This window comes from Chiloscyllium plagiosum, unplaced genomic scaffold (genome assembly GCF_037043375.1).
Source record: "Chiloscyllium plagiosum isolate Xiang-an unplaced genomic scaffold, Cpla_swu_hap1 HiC_scaffold_20, whole genome shotgun sequence".
NCBI lineage: Eukaryota > Metazoa > Chordata > Chondrichthyes > Orectolobiformes > Hemiscylliidae > Chiloscyllium > Chiloscyllium plagiosum.
In genome coordinates, this window is record NW_028270158.1 from 40,678,459 (window position 1) to 40,689,912 (window position 11,454).

The 11,454-nt window shown below is 44.2% G+C and overlaps 1 non-coding gene across 1 annotated transcript; it reads right to left on the reverse strand.

Moving 5' to 3' along the window:
- Positions 1–9,832: 9,832 nt before the first annotated feature.
- On the reverse strand, positions 9,833–9,967 carry LOC122560937 (U11 spliceosomal RNA). The gene has a single exon (XR_006314853.1). It is a non-coding gene; the product is annotated as a U11 spliceosomal RNA (small nuclear RNA).
- Positions 9,968–11,454: the final 1,487 nt, after the last annotated feature.

Sequence of the window (11,454 nt, forward strand, 5' to 3'; positions counted from 1 at the left end):
CCCAAGACCTCCACCACGGTCTCTGATGCCGCGGTCCTCTCCTCCACTGCCTCCATTCTTCAGTGCAGAGGTTGGATTTCCTGCTCATGCTTCTTTTAGCATGGCAGATAGTAGTTCTACTGCTGCTTGGATCCACTCTCGGAGTTTGGCAAATTCCGAGAGTAAATGCTACTGTCCTGTTAAATCCAAAGGGGGCACCATGGGAGTTTGAGCACTGGCTGCAGGCACCCCCCGATGCAGTAGGAGAGTGTCCTGAATGCTGTGCTCCTTTAGGCCCGTTTACTTTATTCGATTTCATCATGGCCTTAAAGTTGCCACACACGATTTCAGCAGCTCCAAATGATCAGTAAGTACTTTTATTCACCTGAAGGTGGTTGAAAGTGGGAGGGGGGTTAAAGGGCCACCTTGCCTGCGGGTATGGCACAGAGCCCAGCATAGCAGACCACTCAGACTGCCATCACCTTGGATCATTATTTGAAAACGTAACAGAATAATAGTTACTAAACAGTAACTGTTCCAATATAGTGACATCCCAAAAGGGCAAATTCAGAAAACAGATTGTCTCACATGTAATTCCAAGATAGTGAGAACTGCAGATGCTGGAGATCAGAGAGGATAAAGAGTGGAGCTGGGAAAAGCAAGTCAAGCAGCATCAGAGGAGAAAGGGAAGGTTCTGACCTAAAATGTCGACTCCCCTCCTCCCCGATGTTGCTTGACCTGCTGTGCTGTTTCCAGCTCCACTCATTATCCACTCATATGCAGCTCCAGCAATACAAGAGAAAAACCATCAGAACTCAGAGTGTAGCAGGGAGAGATGTACTGCAGCAGCAGACCCAGCAACAACCACTACGGAGAAAATAGAAACTAAAAATCCTGGTTCTGTGAGATCTTGAACACATCCATTCAGGCTGCTTCTATTGTTCCAACTTTTAAAAAATACCCTAAGGCCTCACAAGCTGTTTACTTTATTGGTTTACCAAATAGACAGATTATCACTTCTGTTTTAAATCCTCTGTTTTAAAAAGCCAGGACAAAATAGACCTTTTAAAGCCCTATCATTGATGGGATATTGAGTATAAGAGCTGACAGGTCATGTTAAAATTGTACAAGACATTGGTTTGGCCGCATTTAGAATACTGTGTACAGTTCTGGTCGCCACATTACCAAAAGGATGTGGATGCTTTGGAGAGGGTGCAGAGAAGGTTTATGAGGATGTTGCCTGGTGTGGAAGGTGCTAGCTATGCAGAGAGGTTGAGTAGGTTAGGATTATTTTCATTAGAAAAAAGAAAATTGAGGGGGGACCTGATTGAGGTCTACAAAATCATGAAGGTTGTAGACAGGGTAGATAGAGATAAGCTTTTTCCCAGGGTGAGGGATTCAATAACGAGAGGTCACGTATTCAAGGTGAGAGGTGAAATGTTTAAGGGGACTATACGTGACAAGTAGTTTACACAGAGGGTGGTAGGTGCTTGGAACGCATTGCCAGCAGAGGTAGTAGAGGCAGGCATGGTAGATTCATTTAAGGTGCATCTGGACAGATGCATGAGTAGGTGGGGAGCAAAGGGATACAGATGCTTAGGAATTGGACAATAGGTTTAGACTGTGGATTTGGATTGGTTCAGGCTTGAAGGGCTGTAAGGCCTGTTCCTGGGCTATAAATTTTCTTTGTTCTTTATCATCACATCTTTGAGAAAACATGTTGCAAAGATATATAAAGTGTCCAACATATTTTTCAGTCTGTCTTGAACATGTATGAGGAGTGAAATATTTGACTTAACAGGTCTGGGCTGATACACAAGTTTTTGTTTCAGCAATATTCAGGAACTGGCCACGCCATGCTGAATTGAAGAGATTGGCAGTAGTTTTCAAAACTGAATAGATTTGGTTTATGCGAAGGTGAGCACCAGAGGCGCTCTGTCCTTGTTACAATTGGAAGGGTGGGGTCTGCCCTAAAGGAGCCTTCCACATCCATCAAAGTTTTACCTGCACATCCACCAATATCATTTATTGTATCCGTTGCTCCCGATGCAGTCTCCTCTACATTGGGGAGACTGGACGCCTCCTAGCAGAGCGCTTTAGGGAACATCTCTGGGACACCTGCACCAATCAACCACACCACTCTGTGGCCCAACATTTCAACTCCCCCTCCCACTCTACCGAGGACATGGAAGTCCTGGGCCTCCTTCACTGCCGCTCCCTCACCACCCGACGCCTGGAGGAAGAACGCCTCATCTTCTGCCTCGGAACACTTCAACCTCAGGGCATCAATGTGGACTTCAACAGTTTCCTCATTTCCCCTTCCCCCACCTCACCCCAGTTCTAAACTTCCAGCTCAGCACTGTCCCCATGACTTGTCCTACCTGCCTATCTTCATTTCCACCTATCCACTCCACCCTCCTCCCTGACCTATCACTTTTATCCCCTCCCCCACTCACCTATCGTACTCTATACTACTTTCTCCCCACCCCCACCCTCCTCTCATTTATCTCTCCACCCTTCAGGCACTCTGCCTGTATTCCTGATGAAGGGCTTTTGCCCGAAACATCGATTTTACTGCTCATTTTCCAGCACCATTAATCCAGAATCTGGTTTCCAGCATCTGCAATCATTGTTTTTACCAAAGTGAACTTAGTGTTGAGAAGAAAATGTTGTATTTCTTGGACTTTCTGAAGTTTCCAATTTGAATTATGTTGCCCTCAGGCTATTTACCTGGCGTGTAATGTATTTTATATTAGTTCATTACAATTGTGTAGAATAAAACATTCTGTATTACCAAGCTTTGTTTAGGCAAGTTGACTCATTGGTCAGTGTATTACCAAGTGAAAAGAACCAGCAAATGGTTGCCAGCTATCTTGTTGAGTTGAACCAGGTAGAGTACTTTCTCTTGCAACAAATAGGGCCTTGTGTAATAAGATACACTTTCTAGTGCACACAAGTACTGAGCCCAACTGACAATCCTAAATTAGGTGTCAGTGTAATTATCCTGCAAATGTTGGCTAATTGCATGCACAATCACATCTAAATGTTGAAAACTTGTGAGTTTTGGAAGTTCAGACTGGTTGGAAATGGTCAGTACCTTGCTTGTAAACAGCTTTGACAAAATATATCTTTTTTAAAAAAAATCAATATAACAGTACTGTACTATCAAACAATGATTTGTATAGTTACAATTGTTGCATTCCTGAAATCAGGAGGGAGTTACTTTTCCTTGCAAATGTGCAGGGAAAACACATGCGAACAAATACCATCTGCTTTGAACACCTCGGCTGGAATATCATTGGGCCTCAGGCTTTCTTACTTTTCATCTGTTAGAATGCTTTCGCAGCTCTCCCATTGATCATAGTCTACCTGCGGATTCTTTCACGCGATATTAGTGAACAGCCTAGCCAGCAAACGTTGTCACTTTAGACTCATGTCTGCGGAATTGTTGAAAATGTTGATAGAGTGACCATTCTACAAATGGAAGGTGATTTTGTCCAGCTGACTTTGTTGAAATCACCAGAGTGATATGGACCAAAGCATGCTGCTAGATTTCTTGGGTTCCTCTTTTTTAAAATTCGTAGGAAGGTGAGCAATTTTGGCTGGGCTAACATTTATTGACCACTCCTAGTTGTCATTGAGAAGGTGGTGGTGAACTGCCTTCTTGAACAGCTGCAAGCTATTTGGTGTAGGTACACTCGCAATGCCATTTTGAGGGCCTGTCCAGGATTTTGACCCAGTGACAGTGAATGAGTGATGATACATTTCCAAGTCAGGATGGTGAGTGGCTTGAAGGGAAACTTGCAAATGGTGCTGTTCCAATGTATTTGCTGTTTTTTGGCCTTCTAAATGTGAGTGCACACAGGCTTGAATATGCAATCTTATGAAGTCTTGGGGAGTTTCTGCAGTGCATCTTGTAACTGGTACACTGCAGCTACTGAGTGCCGGTGGTGGAAGGAGTGAGTGTTTGTAAATGTACCAGTTAGGTGGGCCACTTTCTTCTTGGTGTCAAGATTCTTAAGTATTGTTGGAGCTGCACTCATCCAGGTAAATGGGGAATATTCTAACATTCTCCTGAAGTGTGCCTTGTAAATGGTGGATAGGCTTTAGGGAGTCAGGAGGTATATTGCAAGATCATTACAGGTTCACTAACGTCTGACCTGCTCCTGTAGCAACAGTTTCTATACAGCTAGTCAGATCTTTTCTGGTCAGTGGTAATATAGATCAGCTCAGAACCACTGGCAGAACACAATCTGAGCCTCAGCAGGATTGTTGCTAAGCAAGTGCTGCTTAGTAGCACTGTTGATGATACCATTCATCACTCTACTGATGATTAAGAATAGACTGATGGAGGCAGTAATTGGTTAGGTGGGATTTGTCCTGCTTCTGCTGTTCAAAAACAGGCCAATATTTCTCTTTGTCAGAGAGGTGCCAGTGTTGCAGCTGTACTGGATAAATTTGGTTAGCGGTGTGACAAGTTCTGAAGCACAAGTCTTCAGGATTATTTCCAGAATATTGCCAGAGCCCATAGTCTCTGCAGTATCAGTGCTGCTAGCTGTTTCTTGAAATCAGGAAGACTGATTTGTTTTGGCTGAAAATCAGCATCATCAGAGGTACAGACAGACGTTTCTGTGGCCAGCAGAGAAAAAGCAGAATGGTGTGTTGTTTCCCTGGTGCCAGGATCAAGGATGTCTCCGAGAGGGTGCAGAATGTTCTCACGGGGGAGAGGGACCAGCAGGAGGTCATTGTCCACATTGGAACCAACGACACTGGAAGGGAAAAGGTTGAGACTCTGAAGGGAGATTACAGAGAGTTGGCAGAAATTTAAAAAGGAGGTCCTCAAGGGTAGTAATATCTGGATTACTCCCAGTGCTACGAGCTAGTGAGGGCAGGAATAGGAGGATAGAGCAGATGAATACATGGCTGAGGAGCTGATGTATGGGAGAAGGATTCACATTTTTGGATCATTGGAATCTCTTTTGGGGTAGAAGTGACCTGTACAAGAAGGACGGATTGCACCTAAATTGGAAGGGGATTAATATACTGGCAGGGAAATTTGCTAGAACTGCTTGGGAGGATTTAAACTAGTAAGGTGGGAGGGTGGGACCCAGGGATTAATTAAAATGCATTTATTTCAATGCAAGGGTCCTAACAGGGAAGGCAGATGAACTCAGGGCATGGTTAGGAACATGGGACTGGGATATCATAGCAATTACGGAAACATGGCTCAGGGATGGGCAGGACTGGCAGCTTAATGTTCCAGGATACAAATGCTACAGGAAGGATAGAAAGGGAGGCAAGAGAGGAGGGGGAGTGGTATTTTTGATAAGGGATAGCATCACAGCTGTGCTGAGGGAGGATATTCCTGGAAATACATCCAGGGATGTTATTTGGGTGGAACTGACAAATAGGAAAGGGATGATCACCTTATTGGGATTGTATTATAGATCCCCCAATAGTCAGAGGGAAATTGAGAAACAAATTTGTAAGGAGATCTCAGCTATCTCCCCGTGTCTGCGTGGGTTTCCTCCGGGTGCTCCGGTTTCCTCCCACAGTCCAAAGATGTGCAGGTCAGGTGAATTGGCCATGCTAAATTGCCCATAGTGTTAGGTAAGGGGTAAATGTAGGGGTATGGGTGGGTTACGCTTCGGCGGGTCGGTGTGGACTTGTTGGGCCGAAGGGCCTGTTTCCACACTGTAATGTAATGTAATCTAATCTAATAATAGGGTAGTTATGGTAGGGGATTTTAACTTTCCAAACATCGACTGGGACTGCCATAGTGTTAAAGGTTTAGATGGAGAGGAATTTCTTAAGTGTGTACAAGACAATGTTCTGATTCAGTATGTGCATGTACCTACTAGAGAAGGTGCAAAACTTGACCTACTCTTGGGAAATACGGCAGGGCAGGTGACTGAGGTGTCAGTGGGGGAGCACTTTGGGGCCAGCGACCATAATTCTATTCCTTTTAAAATAGTGATGGAAAAGGATAGACCAGATCTAAAAGTTGATGTTCTAAATTGGAGAAAGGCTAATTTTGATGGCTGACTGGAGGCAGATGTTCAGAAATGAGATAACAAGAATCCAGAGAAAATATATTCCTGTCAGGGTGAAAGGGAAGGCTGGTAGTTATAGGGAATGTTGGATGACTAAAGAAATTGAGGGTTTGGTTAAGAAAAAGAAGGAAGCATATGTCAGGTATAGACAGGATAGATCGAGTGAATCCTGAGAAGAGTAAAAAGAAAGTAGGAGTATACTTAAGAGGGAAATCAGGAGGGCAAAACAGGGACATGAGATAGCTTTGGCAAATAGAATTAAGGAGAATCCCAAGGGTTTTTACAAATATATTAAGGACAAAAGGGTAACTAGGGAGAGAATAGGGCCCCTCAAAGATCAGCAAGGGCGGCCTTTTTGTGGAGACACAGAAAATGAGGGAGATACTAAATGAATATTTTGCATCAGTATTTACTGTGGAAAAGGATATGGAAGATATAGACTGTAGGGAAATAGATGGTGACATCTTGCAAAATGTCCAGATTACAGAGGAGGAAGTGCTGGATGTCTTGAGATGGTTAAAAGTGGATAAATCCCCAGGACCTGATCAGATCTACCCAAGAACTCTGTGGGAAGCTAGAGAAGTGATTGCTGGGCCTCTTGCTGAGATATTTGTATCATCAATAGTCACAGGTGAGGTGCCGGAAGACTGGAGGTTGGCAAATGTGGTGCCACTGTTTAAGAAGGGCGGTAAAGACAAGCCAGGAAACTATAGACCAGAGAGCCTGACGTCGGTGGTGGGCAAGTTGATGGAGGGAATCCTGAGGGACAGGATGTACATGTATTTGGAAAGGCAAGGACTGATTCGGGATAGTCAACATGGCTTTGTGCGTGGAAAATCATGTCTCACAAACTTTGTTGAGTTTTTTGAAGAAGTAACAAAGCGGATTGATGAGGGTAGAGCAGTAGATGTGATCTATATGGACTTCAGTAAGGCATTCGACAAGGTTCCCCATGGGAGACTGATTAGCAAGGTTAGATCTCATGGAATACAGGGAGAACTAGCCATTTGGATACAGAACTGGCTCAAAGGTGGTGGTGACAGAGGGTGGTGGAGAGTTGTTTTTCAGACTGGAAGCCTGTGACCAGTGGAGTGCCACAAGGATCGGTCCTGGATCCTCTACTTTTTGTCATTTACATAAATGACTTGGATGCGAGCATAAGAGGTACAGTTCGTATGTTTGCAGATGACACCAGAATTAGTAAGAGCACAATCACACACTGTTGTCATATGTCAATCCCAGTGCTAGAATGGATTAGGCCTGTGTGAACATTGGAAAATAGATAGTGCTGGTTCACAGGAGTAAAGGGGCAAATCCTAAGTGGAAAAAGTGAGGACTGCAGATGCTGGAGTATCAGAGCTGAAAATGTGTTGCTGGAAAAGCGCAGCAGGTCAGGCAGCAGCCAAGGAACAGGAGAATCGACGTTTCGGGCCTGAAGAAGGGCTTATGCCCGAAACATCGATTCTCCTGTTCCTTGGATGCTGCCTGACCTGCTGCGCTTTTCCAGCAACACATTTTCAGCAAAACCTAAGTGTAAGGTATTGCTTACACTTACTTAGTATCATATGAAATGACTTTTATTGCATAGTAAGTTTGCAGATGACACCAAAATTGGAGGTGTAGTGGACAACGAAGAGGGTTACCTCAGATTACAACAGGATCTGGACCAGATGGGCCAAAGGACTGAGAAGTGGCATTTGGAGTTTAATTCAGATAAATGCGAGGTGCTGCATTTTGAGAAAGCAAATCTTAGCAGGACTTATATACTTAATGGTAAGATCCTAGGGAGTGTTGCTGAACAAAGAGACCTTGGAGTGCAGGTTCATAGCTCCTTGAAAATGGAGTCGCAGGTAGATAGGATAGTGAAGGCGGCGTTTGGTATGCTTTCCTTTATTGGTCAGAGTATTGAGTACAGGGGTTGGGAGATCATGTTGCGGCTGTACAGCACATTGGTTAGACCACTGTTGGAATATTGCGTGCAATTCTGGTCTCCTTCCTATCAGAAAGATTTTGTGAAACTTGAAAGGGTTCAGAAAAGATTTACAAGGATGTTGCCTGGGTTGGAGGATATGAGCTACAGGAAGAGGCTGAACAGGCTGGGGCTGTTTTCCCTGGAGCGTCGGAGGCTGAGGGGTGACCTTATAGAGGTTTACAAAATTATGAGGGGCATGGATAGGATAAATAGGCAAAGTCTTTTCCTTGGGGTCAGAGAGTCCAGAACTAGAGGGCATAGGTTTAGGGTGAGAGGGGAAAGATATAAAAGAGACCTAAGGGGCAACTTTTTCATGCAGAGGGTGATACGTGTATGGAACGAGCTGCCAGAGGTGGAGACTGGTACAATTGCAACATTTAAGAGGCACTTGGATGGGTATATGAATAGGAAGGGTTTGGAAGGATATGGGCCGGGTGCTGGCAGGTGGGACTCGATTGGGTTGGGATATCTGGTCGGCATGGACGGGTTGGACCGAAGGGTCTGTTTCCATGCTGTACATCTCTATGACTCTTCGAGGAGAAAGTGAGGGCTGCAGATGCTGGAGATCAGAGCTGAAAATGTGTTGCTGGAAAAGCGCAGCAGGTCAGGCAGCATCCAAGGAACAGGAGAATCGACGTTACAGGCATGAATGCAGTGAGTTGGTATAAATGGGGAATTTTCAGGGTGGTAACTTGTAGGTAGTACGGCAGGGGCAAATTCCTGAAGAAGGGCTTATGACTCAATGACTCTATCTACTTGCCACTCCTGGCTGAGGATTGTTGCTTTATATTTTGTACTGATGTACATGAGCCGCCAAGTTTTTTGCCCTCATGTTTAATTTGTGTATATCTCGTATTGTATTTGTGTCATCCTCACTAATTGCTTTCCCACTTATTTTTATGTCAATCACAAACATGACTATACCACATTCACTTTTCTTATACAAGTCATGTATCTTGTAAATAATTGTGGACCCAGTACTGATCTTATGTCGTATTAGACATAGGAAATAGGAACAGCAGTAGGCCATTTGCCCCTGGCAAAAGTGAGGACTGCAGATGCTGGAAATCAGAGTCTGCATTAGAGTGGTGCTGGAAAAGCACAGCCGGTTAGGCAGTATCGGAGGAGCAGGAAAATCGACGTTTCGGGCAAAAGCCCTTCATCAGGAATTTGCCCCTGGCGTACTACCTACAAGTTACCACCCCGAAAATTCCCCATTTATACCAACTCACTGCATTCAACTAATCGTCTATCTTCGTGAGCATCATGAACTCTTACTGAATAAAACTGTATGGCACCTGACCCAGTCTTTTTAGGAAGTTAACTCTGATTTCTCTGCACAGATGCTGCCAGACCTGCTGAGCTTTTCCAGCAACTTCTATTTTTGTTCCAACCTTTGTAGAGCTGGTTTCCGTACGCTTAACGTGATTCATATTTTTCCTTAACATTCGAAATGCAGAATCACGCAATTCAGTCAGCGAACACGCGCCTCTCCAGTCCGTCATAGCAGTAGTAATCTGTTAGGTGTCAAACAGCACTAAATATATTCATACTTAGAGAGAAAGCTCCTTGCGTAGAGACAATGCCAATGCCTACTCAAAACCTCTAGGAGTCGCTCTAAGCAATTATAAATCACACAACACTAGGTTATAGTCCAACAAGTTCAATTGGAAGCACACTAGCTTTCAGAACGTCGCTCGTTCATTATCTGATTGTGTGATTTTTAATTTTGTACACCCCAGCCCAACATCGGTATCTCCAAATCATAAACAATTACAAAACCTCAAACTAAATAAAGATCACTTCTACTGTCATAAATGCGAAACGAAGGAGCGCCAGGACAAACGATCACCAGCAGCTCCAAGTAACAAAAATTGTGCTTCCGAAATCTCTTGATATCGATTCCGCACAGATAAAGCCCGAAGACCTCATCTATGTGCTATTCACAGCAGAAACCCTTTTACTAAAACAATAGTCAGGTCCACACCTGACCGACGGTACTACGCTGCACAGTGAGAGTGACAATCGGTCACCAACATTTACAAGACGCCTTGCACTGCAGAAGTACAAATTCCACAGCAACGGAGCCCCTGGAAAACTCTCCAGTTCTTTCGTGTATTTAGAAATTTTGCACTTAAAAACACCAAATAGTTTATGCAAATCTTGCAAAGCATCTCGGGACACCGCCCGTCCGCCCCAGGCCTATGACTCGGTTCAGGCAGACGGGGGAGCCATGAACCAACTTTGTAACGAGAGGCAGGAAAGGTTTCATTTCGGAGGTACACGGAGCACTCCATCAAGTGTTATCTCAAACACTGAAACTATAAACAGACAGGAGAATATGTTTCCTTTTTCAACATCAATTATGGAATACATGTTTAATGTAATGCCAAATCTTTCTGATTTTGATCATTGGCTTCTTGACTGAGGGAAAAAAATATGAAATGGGATTCCTCGTGTAAAAAGATAGACAACCTGGGGCAGAGGAGACGAGATATTTTCCATAAGTACTTAAAAAAATGGAAGGAGCTCACATATGGTAAAATAAAAACGGGGCAATTGGAAACGTTGCGTTACGGGTAAGTACCCCTGATCAAGAAACATGAAGAATTCCTGATATTGCTTTACACAATGTAGATCTGAGCAGCCTCCGAGGAGCAGGGGAATCGACGTTTCAGGCAAAAGCCTTTCATCTGCTCCTCGGAAGCAGCCTGACCTGCTGTGCTTCTCCAGCATCTGCAGTACCCACTTTCGCCTAGTTGATTTTAACCTTACTGGAAATCCTCTTCCAAGGCTGCCTCCCTTGAAGAATGATTTGGAGATGCCGGTGTTGGACTGGGGTGTACAAAGTTAAAAATCACTCAACACCAGGTTATAGTCCTGCAGACTATAACCTGGTGTTGTGATTTTTAGCTTTGTACCTTGAAGAAGTTCTCCCCCTCTCTCTACAAGGATCTCAGCGAGTCTCTCTCTCACCGCAACTCCCAGGTCATCTCCTCTGCCCTGAAGCTCTTCAACCCTCATTCCTGATGAAGGGCTTTTGCCCGAAACATCAATTTTCTGGTGCCTTGAATGCTGCCAGATCTGTGCTTTTCCAGAACCACTCTAATCTTGACTCTAATCTCCAGCATCTGCAGTACCCACTTCCACCTCATTAATAAGCCATCACCCGATTACTTGGAGATCAACAATGTTCAGTGTCCTATAAATCACTATACACAACTCTTCAAGAGAAGAAAATACATACTCATTGTCACCCATATGTCATTGATCATCTTTGCATGTGGCTATGCACATAAATTCCTGTTAGATAAACATCACATGTCAGTGTATGTCTATGTTCCGTCTGTTGTCAGTGTTGCAAATAATGGGTTTGGTCACATTTCCACAAGAACATTCCAGTCAGTCGACCCGTGCTACACCACCTGTCCTCTTTGGAAAGATTTATGC